This window comes from Pseudophryne corroboree, chromosome 3 (assembly GCF_028390025.1).
Source record: "Pseudophryne corroboree isolate aPseCor3 chromosome 3, aPseCor3.hap2, whole genome shotgun sequence".
NCBI lineage: Eukaryota > Metazoa > Chordata > Amphibia > Anura > Myobatrachidae > Pseudophryne > Pseudophryne corroboree.
Window position 1 is genome coordinate 616,710,337 of NC_086446.1, and position 16,462 is coordinate 616,726,798.

Genomic DNA, 16,462 nt, shown 5'->3' on the forward strand with positions numbered 1-16,462 from the left:
TGAAGAAGTGGGTCCAATAAGTTTTGTGTGAGTTAAGAAATATTATCAACAATATTATCAATATTCAGTTATTAGTATTCACCTCAGGATAACATTGAGGTGCAAGAAAAGGGGACGTGACCAGCCAGGAAGGGGTCGCAACCCTGCCTATGTCACAGTTGGGGGAGATCCAGCCCCCTCAACATCACTAATGTGGGCGTGCCCAAACTGTGGCTTCCCCCAAGCTCTCCATTTAATGTGAATTATGCTGTGCGCGTGTGCGGCAACGGTGACTGCGGCAACGGCAGGCTGTTTTAGCAGGGCGATGCTAAAGAGGCAGGGGGCATTTTGCCCTTTAAACAGCCTAAGGTGAAGACTAGTTATGGATAATGATCACATCTCTATGCAAAGATTATACTGTAATACTTGCCAATACCACAGTATGGTTTTAATGTGCTTGTACAGTATATATATTCTACCTATTGCATAGTTTGATGCATACTTGCCTACTTTTGAAAACTAGTTTCAGGGAGATTCCAGGCGGCAGCAAAATGCGCCGTTGAGGGGCGTCTCTCGCTCCGCCCAGGGGTTGTGTCTAGCTCCACCCATGTGCGTATTTATTGCAATCAGGGGTGTGTTCTGCAATGGCAGGTGAAAACTACAGTATAGTACTAAAAGCAGAAAAAGGCAGCATTATACCCAGCACTTTACATTATAACATTCCACCCAACTTGTTGAATCCTCCAGGAGGGACATCTGTGCGCGCTGTAGGTGCGTGCCCGGAATTAGGGGCATGTCCTCATGGATAGGGATGTAGCCTCACAGGAAGTGCCGCGATTACGAGCCATGCCCCTGTTTTTTTGACTATGGGGGCGAGAACAGCGCTCTGTGAGCTACTGGCCATGCCCTGTGTCCTCTCTGCCGGTGAATAGATGTTGTGCGCATGCGCACAGAGTGTCTACACACTGCTGCTCTGCTAAGGTCTGCCAACTGCCCCTCCCCCCAACTGCGGGACACTGATGCCTGCAGGTGAGACAGCGGTACAGTCAGTGAAAAAAACGGGACTGTCTTGCCAAAATCAGGACAGCTAGGATGTATGACATAAATAACATACACAGCGCCCCTCACCCATATTACACCCAGTACCAGATTACGTTGCATTATACACAGCCCCCCCATAGTACACCCTGTACCACATTACACACTGCATACACAGCCCCTCCATATGGGATGTAATCATGTTACAGTCAGGATCCCAACCGCTAGAAATCCCGACAGTTGGCATTGCGACTAACAGGGACTATTCCCACTTGTGGCTGTCGATGACACCGATACAGTGGGAATAGAACCTGTGGTGAGCGCAGCAGCGAGCCACCGAGCCCACAAGGGGCTTTGTTGCACTCGTCCCCCCTGCAGACAATCTGGCGGCTGGGATCCCAGCGTCGGTATGCTGACCGAAGGGATACCGACCGCCAATCATCCAATCCCAACCCCCCCCATATTACACCCAGCACATTACATTATACATAGCCCCCCTCCCCCATATTACACCCAGCACATTAAATTATACACAGCCCCCCGTATTACACCCAACACATGACATTATACACAGCCCTCCCATATTACACCCAGCACATTACATTATACACAGCCTCCCCGTATTACACCAAGCACATGACATTGTACACCCCCCCATATTACACCCAGTACATTACATTATACACAGCCCCGACATATTACACCCAGCACATTAAATTATACACAGCCCCCCATATTACACCCAGCACATGACATTATACACAGGCCCCCCATATTAAACCCAGCACATTACATTATACACAGCCCCCCATATTACACCCAGCACATTACATTATACACAGCCCCCCATATTACACCCAGCACATTACATTATACACAGCCTCCCCGTATTACACCCAGCACATGACATTATATACAGCCCCCCCACATATTACACCCAGCACATTACATTATACACAGCCCCCCCTGTATTACACCCAGCACATTAAATTATACACAGCCCCCCAATATTACACCCAGCACATGACATTATACACAGCCTCCCCCATATTACACCCAGCACATTACATTATACACAGCCCCCACACATTACACCCAGCACATGACATTATACACCCCCCCATATTACACCCAGCACATGACATTATACACAGCCTTCCCGTATTACACCCAGCACATTACATTATACACCGCCCCCCCGTATTACACCCAGCACATGACATTATACACAGCCCCCCATATTACACCCATCACATGACATTATACACAGCCCCCCCATATTACAGCCAGCACATGACATTATGCACAGCCTCCCTGTATTTCACCCAGCACATCACATTATACACAGCTCCCCCATATTACACCCAGCACGTGACATTATACACCGCATACATTCCCCCCTCCCCTATATTACACTCTCTACCAGATTACCCCCCCTTCATATTATTACCCAGTGCCACAGTACATATACCCCCCCATTACACTCTGTACCGAGCTGGCTCTGTTGCTCCTACCTGTATGGACTTGGAGCTGACCTCAGGACAGTGTGGGAGGGAACATACACAGAGAGCCGAGGAGCAGAGCGAGGAAAGCTGCTGCTGGGCAGATACACGCTGCTGAGTGTGGTGGGAGGGGCCAGCCACAGGGAAGCAATGCCCTTCTTCAGACGGCATCTCAGTGTGCACAGCAGGATAGCTGCTGCTGCACACAACACTCCAGTGGCTGCCCTGAAGTCTCCCGAGTAGGCCCCACCCCCGGCCTCTCCGGACTTGCGTACGCGCAGTCTAGGGTTTCAGTGTTCGACCTTAATATCCAGGAGGGCTGACGAGGTTTGCGGGGCAGCGGGAGGCTCTTTTAAAAACCGAGAGCCTCCCGCTGAATGTGGGAGGGTAGGCAAGACTGGTTTGATGACTGATTGGCAGTAATAGCTGTTTGTATTTTGAATATGTGTTTTTTATACACATCAGTTGTATTACGATTTGATGTAAGCATCAATTAATAGGAAATATGTTTGACTTCCCCTTTCTGGACGATTTTTATGATTTGACAAATATATAATAAAAAACGTAGAAAAACACCAATGTGTTTATTAGGTTTTATCAAGCTTGACAAAGAGCAAAGCTATGCCGAAACATTGCTGATATCTTTGGCTATTTTTTACCCTAATAAACACATTGGCATTCTTCTACAAACGCTGGAGTGCCATCTTTATATTTAATTTAGGTTAATAAATAGACTGATACACTTTTTTCAGATTGGCAGAGCATCTGGGAATTTGATCATCTCCAAGCGCTGCCGACTCCAATGCAGAGAACGTGTGCTGGGTCGCCTTGACCCGGCTTACCGTTAACACTGCACCGCATTCTGGGTTGATTCTGGCTTCAAACCAGGTCGCGACCTGGGATGAAATACTGGGACGCTCTACCCGGGCTATTCCTTCAGGAGCCTTTCGGTCTAAAACTTGGCATACACTATACAATTATCTGTCAGATAATCTGTGGTTGGAACAAAAATCTGGTAATGGATGAGAGCAATTGATAATTGACCATTTGCTACCAAACAGTGGAAAATGGACAAAACCTGTCCGTGATTCAACCAATTTGTGTAAACGACAGGTTTTGTCCATTTTCCAGTGTTTGGTAGCAAATGGTCGATTGTCAGTTGCTCTCATCTATTACAAGGTTTTCATTCCAACCACAGATTATCTGACAGATAATTGTATAGTGTATGTCCAATTTAAGGCAAAACCTGGGGGGCTTTAAGTCTAAAAGGAGTATGACTTACTCAGTTTGGAACGTGGCATCTACTGTATGTTGATGGATTAGTATTGTTTGTATAGAAAGGAATTTTTTACTGATTTTTTTGTTTAAGGTTGCTTAATTTTAAGATATACTGATTGGGTTCTTTGTAATGTACACTGAGTCTCTTCCACTCGGGTTTCAATGTAGGTTTGATGGTATATTGTATGCTAGTTAAATTATACACATGTTGCTTACCATTTAACCACCTTTATATCACATATTCCTCCTCCAGAACTTGGATTTGGAAAGACAGACAATATTTCCAGTTTGCATAATGTAAATTATTTTATCTAGTAGCGCATACTGTATATGTAGATGTTCATATGTTTTATATTCCTTTTTGTGTCTGGAAGGTTATGTAGTGCTGCACTTCCTCTTCTGAGTCACAGAACAGACTTTTATTGGGGGAGGTGGGTAATTCGACCTTGTCACTAGCGAGCCAAATGCATTTCTTCTTCTGGCTTATACAAAGCATGTGAGTTATGCATTTGGCCATAGTTTGCAGCCTAAATCTGAGCAGCTGCTACCTGACAGTTAGTGTGGACAAGTGCAGCATGCTGTCATTCAGGGACGCTCGGACCACACTACCTGTTCATCCTGGATTTTAGAAAGATATGACTCTTCAGTGGAAGGTACATTGACAGGTAAGACACATACATCTAATTGTGTATAACTGTTGGCGAGCAGGGAAATAGCACTGCCAAGAACTGGATAAGTATTTTCTTACATTGTACAGTCTTGGGTATCATGTTCAGCTTTCCTAAACAGACACATTGAACGTTGCCATCACTGTTTTGTAAATACTCAACGACTAGCAACAAATCACATTTCACTGGGTCTATGTATTTTTACAGTTATAAGTCAAACTGAGACACCACAGACAGATGATGGCTTTTACGCTTGAATATAACTGTTGTACTAATATTTCTTTTTTTGTGGCTTGTCACAGTTCAGTGTATGTGTAAAGGCTTATTTACATGTACATACACTACTACATATATTGTGTGTTTTCAGCAGCACACGTGTTCTATTCCATTTGGAAGATTGAAAGTGCATATTCATAGAGCGAGCCTTCACATACTGCAGTGGTGACTGGCGTGTTACTTAAGTAAATGCCAAGGAAAGCAGTGTCTCAGCCAAGTTTTTATTTTGTATAAAAGTAATAGAGCAAGTGTTGTGGCTATTACTTCATAATGTTATATTAAGACATTCTCTTTGATTTTCCATGTATTCAGAGTAACTTGGCACATTGAGAATGTGTATATCTTATATGTGTTTTTACCCTGTTATTTTGGCAAATAGCTTACAGCCCTCTGATTAAAAGAAGGCAGACAATATGATTGATATATTCAGACAAAATAGGCTGTTTTTCATCACGCTAGCCTAGACGTGTTTCTAAACTTGCTATAAACTATTTGTGTTAATTATATTTGTGTTAATTACTAATTGAAAGCAATTCATATTTTGTTCCTGTTTGTTTCCTTCGTTGTGGTGCATTTTCAATTGACTGTATCACTTGTCTTTCAGTATAACCTGTCTGTCCACTGCTATGTTTATTGTGGTTAGTATTGTTTTTGAAGTGCCAGGCATTGTATATCATCAGTCTGTTGGCTACATTCATACATGTGTAATATATATTTTAAACCCAGGAAGGTTCTCATGAATTACAGGAACCATTTATTGCATTTTGTTTACTAACTTAATCCAGGTATTCCCACACAGTCAATATAATTGTTTGCCAATCTAGTAACCATGACAGCTAGGCATACTGTACATGTACTGTTATAATTGTATTGAGTTGTTGTTGTTTTTTGTAGAAATACTTTTTCTCTCGCATAACCACTGTCAATAAGATGGGGAAGAAAAGTAAATAAATATATATATATATATATATATATATATATATATATATACATAAGATCGGTATGCAGGCTTCCGTGCATTGGCCAATCCACTAACTAAACCCCCATCATTTATTTATTGAATTGTTGAGGATAAGTGAGCTTACTTTGGTGAGTGCTGGGTTTTTTGTTTGTATATATATATATATATATATATATATACACAATGTATAAAGTGCAAGTAGCGCTACAACCTTATATTCAAAAGAACTAAAGTGCAATAAATAGTGACCATTACAACTCGTGGTTAATTAGACATAAAAACACTATATACAGTGGCAGCAAGCAGATTTCAAATTAGTCCAGTTTCCATTAGGACAAATTTTAAAAATGTTTTTGGTGGTAAATCAGCTGCGCCTTCAGTGTTCAAAATCAAAACGTGACTGTTCAAAATATCCAAAAATGATCATCAAATGTGCATACCAGACAAATGAAGAATGTTGGCTTGTAGTAAGTGTCTTTAAAGCAGTTTCTTTCCTCTTAGTATTCTCCTCCTCCCACAGCCGTTCAGATGTTACGTGGTATTTTACGTTTGTAGAGGTTGGAGAGAATATATCAAAAAAGTGCACTATTCGTAATATAAAGTGACACTGTGCTTACATGTAAAAGTGCAAAAAAAGTGCTATAGTGCTTAAAGTGCAATAAAGAATAAAAAATAAAAATAAAAAATCACCTTCTGGTAATGTGATTATAAACCAATCAGAAAGGTGCAACACCAAGTGAGTTTTGTTAGTAAGATTCTGAGACAACACTCACTTTTTTCAAAATGTAATGTAACCAGATGGGAGCCTCAGCGCCATCCATCAAACCAGAGAACCTTAAAACAAAAAAAAATCTCCCAAAGGGGAAGAAACTGCTTATAGTGTAATTTTGTTTCTCTAACGTCCTAAGTGGATGCTGGGACTCCGTAAGGACCATGGGGAATAGCGGCTCCGCAGGAGACTGGGCACAACTAAAAGAAAGCTTTAGACTAACTGGTGTGCACTGGCTCCTCCCACTATGACCCTCCTCCAGACTTCAGTTAGAATCTTGTGCCCGGCTGAGCTGGATGCACACTAGGGGCTCTCCTGAGCTCCTAGAAAGAAAGTATATTTTAGGTTTTTTATTTTACAGTGAGATCTGCTGGGAACAGACTCACTGCAGCGAGGGACTAAGGGGAGAAGAAGCGAACCTACCTGACTGGAGATAGCTTGGGCTTCTTAGGCTACTGGACACCATTAGCTCCAGAGGGATCGAACACAGGACCCGACCTCGATCGTTCGGTCCCGGAGCCGCGCCGCAGTCCCCCTTACAGAGCCAGAAGTAAGAAGTGGTCCGGAAAATCGGCGGCAGAAGACTTCTGTCTTCAACAAGGTAGCGCACAGCACTGCAGCTGTGCGCCATTGCTCCTCATGCACACCTCACACACCGGTCACTGATGGGTGCAGGGCGCCGGGGGGGGGGGGCGCCCTGAGGGCAATATAATACACCTTGGCTGGCAAATCTACACCATATATAGTCAGGAAGGCTATATAGGTGTAAAAATACCCCGGCCAGAATTCCAGAAAAAGCGGGAGAAGTCCGCCGGAAAAGGGGCAGGGCTATCTCCCTCAGCACACTGGCGCCATTTTTCCCTCACAGCTCCGCTGGAAGGACGCTCCCTGGCTCTCCCCTGCAGTGTCAAGCTTACATAAGGGTAATAAAGAGAGGGGGGGTACTAAATTTAGGTGCAGTATATGTAATATAAGCAGCTATAAGGGAAAAAACACTCATTTATAGTGGGATCCCTGTGTTATATAGCGCTCTGGTGTGTGCTGGCATACTCTCTCTCTGTCTCCCCAAAGGGCTTTGTGGGGTCCTGTCCTCTGTCAGAGCATTCCCTGTGTGTATGTGGTGTGTCGGTACGGCTGTGTCGACATGTTTGATGAGGAGGCTTATGTGGAGGCGGAGCAGATGCCTATAAATGTGATGTCACCCCCTGCGGCGCCGACACCTGAGTGGATGGTTATGTGGAAGGAATTACGTGACAGTGTCGACTCCTTACATAAAAGGTTTGACGACATACCGAATATGGGACAGCCGGCTTCTCAGCCTGTGCCTGCCCAGGCGTCTCAAAAGCCATCAGGGGCTCTAAAACGCCCGCTACCTCAGATGGCAGACACAGATGTCGACACGGATACTGACTCCAGTGTCGACGACGATGAGACTAATGTAACTTCCAATAGGGCCACACGTTACATGATTGAGGCTATGAAAAATGTGTTGCACATTTCTGATGTTACCCCAGGTACCACAAAAAAGGGTATTATGTTTGGAGAGAAAAAACTACCAGTAGTTTTTCCTCCATCTGAGGAGTTAAATGAAGTGTGTGAAGAAGCGTGGGCTTCCCCCGATAAGAAACTAGTAATTTCTAAAAGGTTATTAATGACGTACCCTTTCCCGCCAGAGGATAGGTCACGTTGGGAAACATCCCCTAGGGTGGATAAAGCGCTCACACGCTTGTCAAAGAAGGTGGCACTACCGTCTCCGGATACGGCCGCCCTAAAGGAACCTGCTGATAGAAAGCAGGAGGCTATCCTGAAGTCTGTATATACACACACAGGTATTATACTGAGACCAGCTATTGCTTCAGCATGGATGTGCAGTGCTGCAGCTGCGTGGTCAGATTCCCTGTCGGAAAATATTGATACCCTAGACAGGGACACTATATTGCTAACCGTAGAGCATATTAAAGACGCAGTCTTATACATGAGAGATGCACAGAGGGATATTTGCCGGCTGGCATCTAAAATAAGTGCATTGTCCATTTCTGCCAGGAGAGGGTTATGGACTCGGCAGTGGACAGGTGATGCAGACTCTAAAAGGCACATGGAAGTTTTGCCTTATAAAGGTGAGGAGTTGTTCGGGGATGGTCTCTCGGACCTAGTTTCCACAGCAACAGCTGGGAAGTCTGCATTTTTACCCCATGTTCCCTCACAGCCAAAGAAAGCACCGTATTATCAGGTACAGTCCTTTCGGCCCCATAAGGGCAAGCGGGTTAGAGGCGCGTCCTATCTGCCCAGAGGCAGAGGTAGAGGGAAAAAGCTGCAGCATACAGCCAGTTCCCAGGAGCAAAAGTCCTCCCCCGCTTCCTCTAAGTCCACCGCATGACGCTGGGGCTCCACAGGCGGAGCCAGGTACGGTGGGGGCCCGTCTCAAAAATTTCAGCGATCAGTGGGCTCGCTCACGGGTGGATCCCTGGATCTTTCAAGTAGTATCTCAGGGGTACAAGCTGGAATTCGAGACGTCTCCCCCCCGCCGTTTCCTCAAATCTGCCTTGCCAACAACTCCCTCAGGCAGGGAGGCAGTGATAGAGGCAATTCACAAGCTGTATTCCCAGCAGGTGATAGTAAAGGTGCCCCTACTTCAACAAGGACGGGGTTACTACTCCACAATGTTTGTGGTACCGAAACCGGACGGTTCGGTGAGACCCATTTTAAATTTGAAATCCTTGAACACATATATAAAAAAATTCAAGTTCAAGATGGAATCGCTCAGGGCGGTTATTGCAAGCCTGGACGAGGGGGATTACATGGTATCACTGGACATCAAGGATGCTTACCTGCATGTCCCCATTTACCATCCTCACCAGGAGTACCTCAGATTTGTGGTACAGGATTGTCATTACCAATTCCAGACGTTGCCGTTCGGTCTCTCCACGGCTCCGAGGGTCTTTACCAAGGTAATGGCCGAAATGATGGTACTCCTTCGAAAGAAGGGAGTTTTAATTATCCCGTACTTGGACGATCTCCTGATAAAGGCGAGGTCCAGGGAGCAGTTGTTAGTCGGGTTAGCACTATCTCGGGAGGTGCTACAACAGCACGGCTGGATTCTAAATATTCCAAAGTCACAGCTGGTCCCTACGACACGTCTACTGTTCCTGGGGATGGTTCTGGACACAGAACAGAAAAAAGTGTTTCTCCCGGAGGAGAAGGCCAAGGAGCTGTCATCTCTAGTCAGAGGCCTCCTAAAACCAAAACAGGTGTCGGTGCATCACTGCACGCGGATCCTGGGAAAGATGGTAGCTTCCTACGAAGCAATTCCATTCGGCAGGTTCCATGCAAGTACTTTTCAGTGGGATCTGTTGGACAAGTGGTCCGGATCGCATCTTCAGATGCATCGGCTGATAACCCTGTCTCCAAGGACCAGGGTATCTCTGCTGTGGTGGCTGCAAAGTGCTCATCTTCAAGAGGGCCGCAGATTCGGCATACAGGACTGGGTCCTGGTGACCACGGATGCCAGCCTTCGAGGCTGGGGGGCAGTCACACAGGGAAGAAACTTCCAAGGACTTTGGTCAAGTCAGGAGACTTCCCTACACATAAATATTCTGGAACTGAGGGCCATTTACAATGCCCTAAGTCAGGCAAAACCCCTGCTTCAATACCAGCCGGTACTGATCCAGTCAGACAACATCACGGCGGTCGCCCATGTAAACCGACAGGGCGGCACGAGAAGCAGGACGGCGATGGCAGAAGCCACAAGGATTCTCCGATGGGCGGAAAATCACGTGTTAGCACTGTCAGCAGTGTTCATTCCGGGAGTGGACAACTGGGAAGCAGACTTCCTCAGCAGGCACGACCTCCACCCGGGAGAGTGGGGACTTCATCCAGAAGTCTTCCAACTGATTGTAAACCGTTGGGAAAGGCCACAGGTGGACATGATGGCGTCCCGCCTAAACAAAAAGCTAGAAAGATATTGCGCCAGGTCAAGAGACCCGCAGGCGATAGCTGTGGACCCATAGTGACACCGTGGGTGTACCGGTCGGTTTATGTGTTCCCTCCTCTTCCTCTCATACCAAAGGTACTGAGGATAATAAGGAGAAGAGGAGTAAGAACTATACTCATTGTTCCGGATTGGCCAAGAAGAGCTTGGTACCCGGAACTTCAAGAAATGATCTCAGAGGACCCATGGCCTCTGCCGCTCAGACAGGACCTGCTGCAGCAGGGGCCCTGTCTGTTCCAAGACTTACCGCGGCTACGTTTGACGGCATGGCGGTTGAACACCGGATCCTGAAGGAAAAGGGCATTCCGGAGGAAGTCATTCCTACGCTGATTAAAGCTAGGAAAGAAGTAACCGCAAACCATTATCACCGCATATGGCGAAAATATGTTGCGTGGTGTGAGGCCAGGAAGGCCCCAACGGAGGAATTTCAGCTGGGCCGTTTCCTGCACTTCCTACAGTCAGGGGTGACTATGGGCCTAAAATTGGGTTCCATTAAGGTCCAGATTTCGGCTCTATCGATTTTCTTCCAGAGAGAACTGGCTTCACTACCTGAAGTTCAGACTTTTGTTAAGGGAGTGCTACATATTCAGCCCCCTTTTGTGCCTCCAGTGGCACCTTGGGATCTCAACGTGGTGTTGGATTTCCTAAAGTCACATTGGTTTGAGCCACTTAAAACCGTGGAATTGAAGTATCTCACGTGGAAAGTGGTCATGTTGTTGGCCTTGGCTTCGGCCAGGCGTGTATCAGAATTGGCGGCTTTGTCATGTAAAAGCCCTTATCTATTTTTCCATGTGGATAGGGCAGAATTGAGGACTCGTCCCCAATTTCTCCCTAAGGTGGCATCAGCCTTTCATCTGAACCAACCTATCGTGGTGCCTGCGGCTACTAAAGACTTGGAGGCTTCCAAGTTGTTGGACGTAGTCAGGGCCCTGAAAATTTATGTTTTCAGGACAGCTGGGGTCAGAAAGACTGACTCGCTATTTATCCTGTATGCGCCCAACAAGTTGGGTGCACCTGCTTCAAAGCAGACTATTGCTCGCTGGATCTGTAGTACGATTCAGCTTGCACATTCTGCGGCTAGACTGCCGCATCCTAAATCAGTGAAAGCCCATTCCACGAGGAAGGTGGGCTCTTCTTGGGCAGCTGCCCGAGGGGTCTCGGCTCTACAACTTTGGCGAGCAGCTACTTGGTCAGGGTCAAACACATTTGCTAAATTCTACAAGTTTGACACCCTGGCTGAGGAGGACCTAGAGTTTGCCCATTCGGTGCTGCAGAGTCATCCGCACTCTCCCGCCCGTTTGGGAGCTTTGGTATAATCCCCATGGTCCTTACGGAGTCCCAGCATCCACTTAGGACCTTAGAGAAAATAAGAATTTACTCACCGGTAATTCTATTTCTCGTAGTCCGTAGTGGATGCTGGGCGTCCATCCCAAGTGCGGATTGTCTGCAATACTTGTATATAGTTATTGTTTAACTAAAGGGTTATTGTTGAGCCATCTGTTGAGAGGCTCAGTTGTTATCATACTGTTAACTGGGTATTGTATCACGAGTTATACGGTGTGATTGGTGTGGCTGGTATGAGTCTTACCCGGGATTCAAAATCCTTCCTTATTGTGTCAGCTCTTCCGGGCACAGTATCCTAACTGAAGTCTGGAGGAAGGTCATAGTGGGAGGAGCCAGTGCACACCAGTTAGTCTAAAGCTTTCTTTTAGTTGTGCCCAGTCTCCTGCGGAGCCGCTATTCCCCATGGTCCTTACGGAGTCCCAGCATCCACTACGGACTACGAGAAATAGAATTACCGGTGAGTAAATTCTTATTTTTTACACATTTAATTAAACACATAAAATAAAAAATGGACTCGTACAATTTGCTAACAATATTCTTATCTGTAAATCACATGAGAGAGCGGAGAACCAGTGACTGCCCAATACGTTTCGTCCCTTTCAATATGCTGGAACTTCCTCAGGGGTCATAGATGGAGAGCCATGCACTTACAAGATATTTATGGATGCGCGGTTGTGATTTCCGGACACCAGCCGTGGCGCAGTCTTCCTGTGAGTCCTCCCTCCTCTAATAAATATCTGCGGATGCAGAATCCAAGAAAAGTGTGGAGAACCTACCCTTCACAGGACAGGCTCTGTTTGAGGAAGCATTAGATGCGTGGATCTCCATGCGGGTAAGTCAACCTTTCTTCCCTCAGCAACACCACCGACTAGGAAATCTTATCCTACGTCTACAATGCAGTCCTTTCGGACCGCGAAAGTTAAAGTCCAAACCCCCTTCCACTTTCTTTAGAGGAGGTTGAGGGAAATCCAGAAAACTTGCACCAACAGGTTCCCAGGAACAGAAACCTGGTTCTGCTTCCTCAAAATCCTCCGCATGATAGTGGACCTCCCAGCCTGGAGATTGGGCAGGTGGGAGCAAGACTAAGAAATTTCAGTCACGTCTGGGCGTCATCATGCCTGAACCCCTGGGTTACAAGATATTGTTGCCCAGGGGTACAAACTGGAGTTGCAAGAACTCCCACCTCACAGATTCTTCAAATCAGGCTTACCAGCTTCACTGAGAGAAAGTGCTATCCTACAGGAAGTCATTCAAAAATTGCTAAAGTCAAATGTCATTGTTCCATTTCCACCTCAGCTAACAAACAAGGGTTATTACTCAAACCTGTTTGTGGTACTGAAACTGGATGGTTCGGTCAGGCCGATATTGAACCTAAAGTCATTGAACACTTATTTGAGGGAATTCAAGATGGAGTCTCTAAGAGTGGTGATCTCCGGTCTAGTGGAGGGGGAATTTCTAGTATCCCTAGATATCAAGGGTGCGTACCTTCACATTCCGATCTGGCCGCCTCACCAGGCTTATACAAGATTTGCGCTGCTGGACTGTCACTATCATTTCCAGGCACTGCCATTTGGCCTCTCCACGGCACCTAGGGTGTTCACCAAGGTCACGGCAGAGATGATGCTAATCCTCCGCAAGCAGGGAGTGAACATTGTTCCATATCTGGACGATCTGATAAAAACATCTTCCAGGGAGGAGCTGTTACAGATCATTGCTCTCTCAACTCGACTACTCCAGGACCACGGGTGGATCCTGAACCTTCCAAAATCACATTTAAAACCGACAAGGAGACTGTCCTTCCTGGGGATGATCCTCGACACAGAAGTACAGAGGTTGTTTCTCCCGGTGGAGAAAGCGTTGGTGATCCAGTCAATGATCCGGGTTGTCCTGAAGCCTGCCCGGGTATCGGTTCATCAGTGCATTCGCCTTCTGGGAAAGATGGTTGCCTGTCGCCGAAAGTCAGAATCTCACTCCTCTGGTGGCTGCAAACCTCTCACCTACTAGAGGGCCAAAGGTTCTGGATTCAGAATTGGATCCGCCTAACCACGGATGCAAGTCTCAGAGGTTGGGGAGCAGTCACCCAAGGGGAAAACTTCCAAGGAAGGTGGTCAAGTCTGGAATCCATCCTTCCGATAAACATTCTGGAACTAAGGGCCGTATACAACGGCCTTCTACAAGCGGCACATCTTCTACAAGATCAGGCTATTCAGGTTCAGTCGGACAATGTAATGACGGTGTCCTACATAAACCGACAGGGCGGAGCGAAGAGCAGAGCCGCAATGTCAGAGGTAACAAGAATCCTCCTCTGGGCAGAAAAGCATGCGGTGGCGCTATCAGCAATCTTTATTCCTGGAGTGGACAACTGGAAAGTGGACTTCCTCAGCAGACACAATCTACATCCAGGACAGGAGAATGGGGCCTCCACCTGGAGGTGTTCGAGGAGGTAACAAGTCATTGGGGTGTACCTCAAATAGACATGATGGCCCCCCCACCTCCATAAGAAGCTTCGGAGGTAATGTTCCAGGTCCAGAGACCCACAGGTAGTGGCGGAGGATGTCCAAGTGACTCCGTGGGTGTTCCAGTCAGTGTATGTGTTCCCTCCACTTCCGCTCATCCCAAGGTTTCTCAAACTAATAAAAAGAACAAGAGTTCAGGCGATCCTCATTGCTCCGGACAGGCCAAGAAGGGCTTGGTACGCGGATCTTCTGTAATTACTGCTGGAGGATCAGAGGCCTCTTCCTCTTCGCGAGGACCTTCTGCAACAGGGGCCGTTCGCTTATCAAAACTTACCGCGGCTACGTTTGACGGCATGGAGGTTGAACGCCTGATTTTAACTCTGAAGGGCATTCCGAGAAAGGTCATTCCTACCCTGATTCAGGCTAGGAAGGAAGTAACGTCTAAACATTTCCATCGGATTTGGAAAAAGTTTGTGTCTTGGTGTGAAACCAAGAAGTTTCCTACAGTGGAGTTTCAACTGGGACGGTTTCTCCTCTTTCTGCAAGCAGGTGTGGATGTGGGCTTACACTTGGGCTCCATAAAAGTCCAGATTTCGGCCTTGTCCATTTTCTTCCAGAAACAATTGGCTGCTCTCCCTGAGGTTCAGACATTCTTGACAGAGGTTCTGCACATCCAACCACCTTTTGTGCCTCCTACGGCACTGTGGGATCTTAATGTGGTGCTGCAGTTCCTGTAAACGGATTGGTTCGAACCTCTACAGGAGGCTGAGATCAAGTTTCTTACTTGGAAGGCTGTCGCACTGTTGGCATTGACATCTACTAGGCGTGTGTCCCAATTGGGGGCATTGTCCTACAAGAGCTCCTATTTGATTTTCCATGAAGATAGGGCTGAGCTCAGAATGCGTCAGCAATTTCTTCCAAAGGTTGTGTCAGCTTTTCATATCAACCAACCTATTGTGGTGCCAGTGGTTACTGACTCCTCAATCACATCCAAGTCCTTGGATGTTGTGAGGGCTTTGAAGATTTATGTGAAGAGAACTTCTCATCACAGGAAGTCATAGTCATAGTTTGTCCTTTATGCTCCCAACAAAGTTGGGTGTCCTGCTTCTAAGCAGACGATTTCTCACTGGATTAGATTCACTATCCAGCATGCTTATTCTATGGCAGACTTGCCATATCCAAATTCTGTTAAGGCTCACTCTACCCGTAAAGTGGGTTCTTCCTGGGCGGCTGCCCGTGGTGTCTCGGCTCTGCAGCTTTTCCGGGCAGCTACTTCGTCAGGTTCGAACACATTTGCTAAGTTCTACAAGTTCGATACCTTGGCCTCTGAGGACCTTCGGTTTGGTCAATCTGTTCTGCAGGAGCCTCCCAGCATCCTCTATGGACTACGAGAAAAGGATTTACCGTTAGGTAATTAAAATACTTTTTTTTTGCATGTAAGCACAGTGTCACTTTATTTTACGAATTGTGCACCTTATTGATTATTCTCTCTCCATCCTCTACACATGTGAAATACCACGTAACATCTGAACAGCTGTAGGAGGAGGAGAATACTAAGAGGACAGAAACTGCTTTAAAGACGCTTATTACAAGCCAACATTCTTCATTTGTCTGGTACGCACATTTGGTTATCATTTTTGGATATTTTGAACAGTCACGTTTTGATTTTGAACACTGAAGGCACAGCTGATTTACCACCCAAAAAATAATAAAACAATATATATATATATATATATATATATATTTATATTTATGTTCGTGGAAGAAAAGGAGAACGTCCATTTGTTTATAATAGTCTGATTGTAAGATGACTTGCTATACTACAGATCAGTCAGCACAAGCAGATTCTGATCACGTTTAACTATTTCTGTTGTCTGTGTGTGTGAGGTTAGAATGCAGTGGCTATTGGATGAATATTGTCTTTAAGTATGAGACTAGCGTTGACTTTATAAATATGTTACATTTTTATAATCTGTGTACATATATTTTCATTGTTAGTAAGCTTCAGATCAAGTCACTGGGACTTCCATCTAAAGACACACACCACTGGTCTGGCTATAGTATAATTTAATAAGTTATTTGTTAATGTAATAGCTTAGTCTGTGTAAAACAGATGTGTTCTCTGGTCTGTGTGTATAGTCAGTTTGATCTCTTATATAAAAATAAATTAATGTTCACTGTACTTATGAAATGTCTAAAGGTA

At 45.8% G+C, this 16,462-nt stretch overlaps 1 protein-coding gene across 13 annotated transcripts in view; it reads left to right on the top strand.

The window, feature by feature from the left end:
* Positions 1 to 16,462, top strand: part of PLCE1 (phospholipase C epsilon 1) — a 624,299-nt gene that overhangs the window by 378,929 nt on the left and 228,908 nt on the right. The window contains exon 1 of one of the 13 annotated variants that reach the window (XM_063961648.1): positions 4,307 to 4,462. The exons of the other annotated variants lie outside the window; for them this stretch is intronic. The gene's annotated coding sequence lies outside the window, so the exon portion shown is untranslated. Of the gene's footprint in view, positions 1 to 4,306; positions 4,463 to 16,462 lie in introns of those variants that run through there. 13 annotated transcript variants of the gene reach the window in all.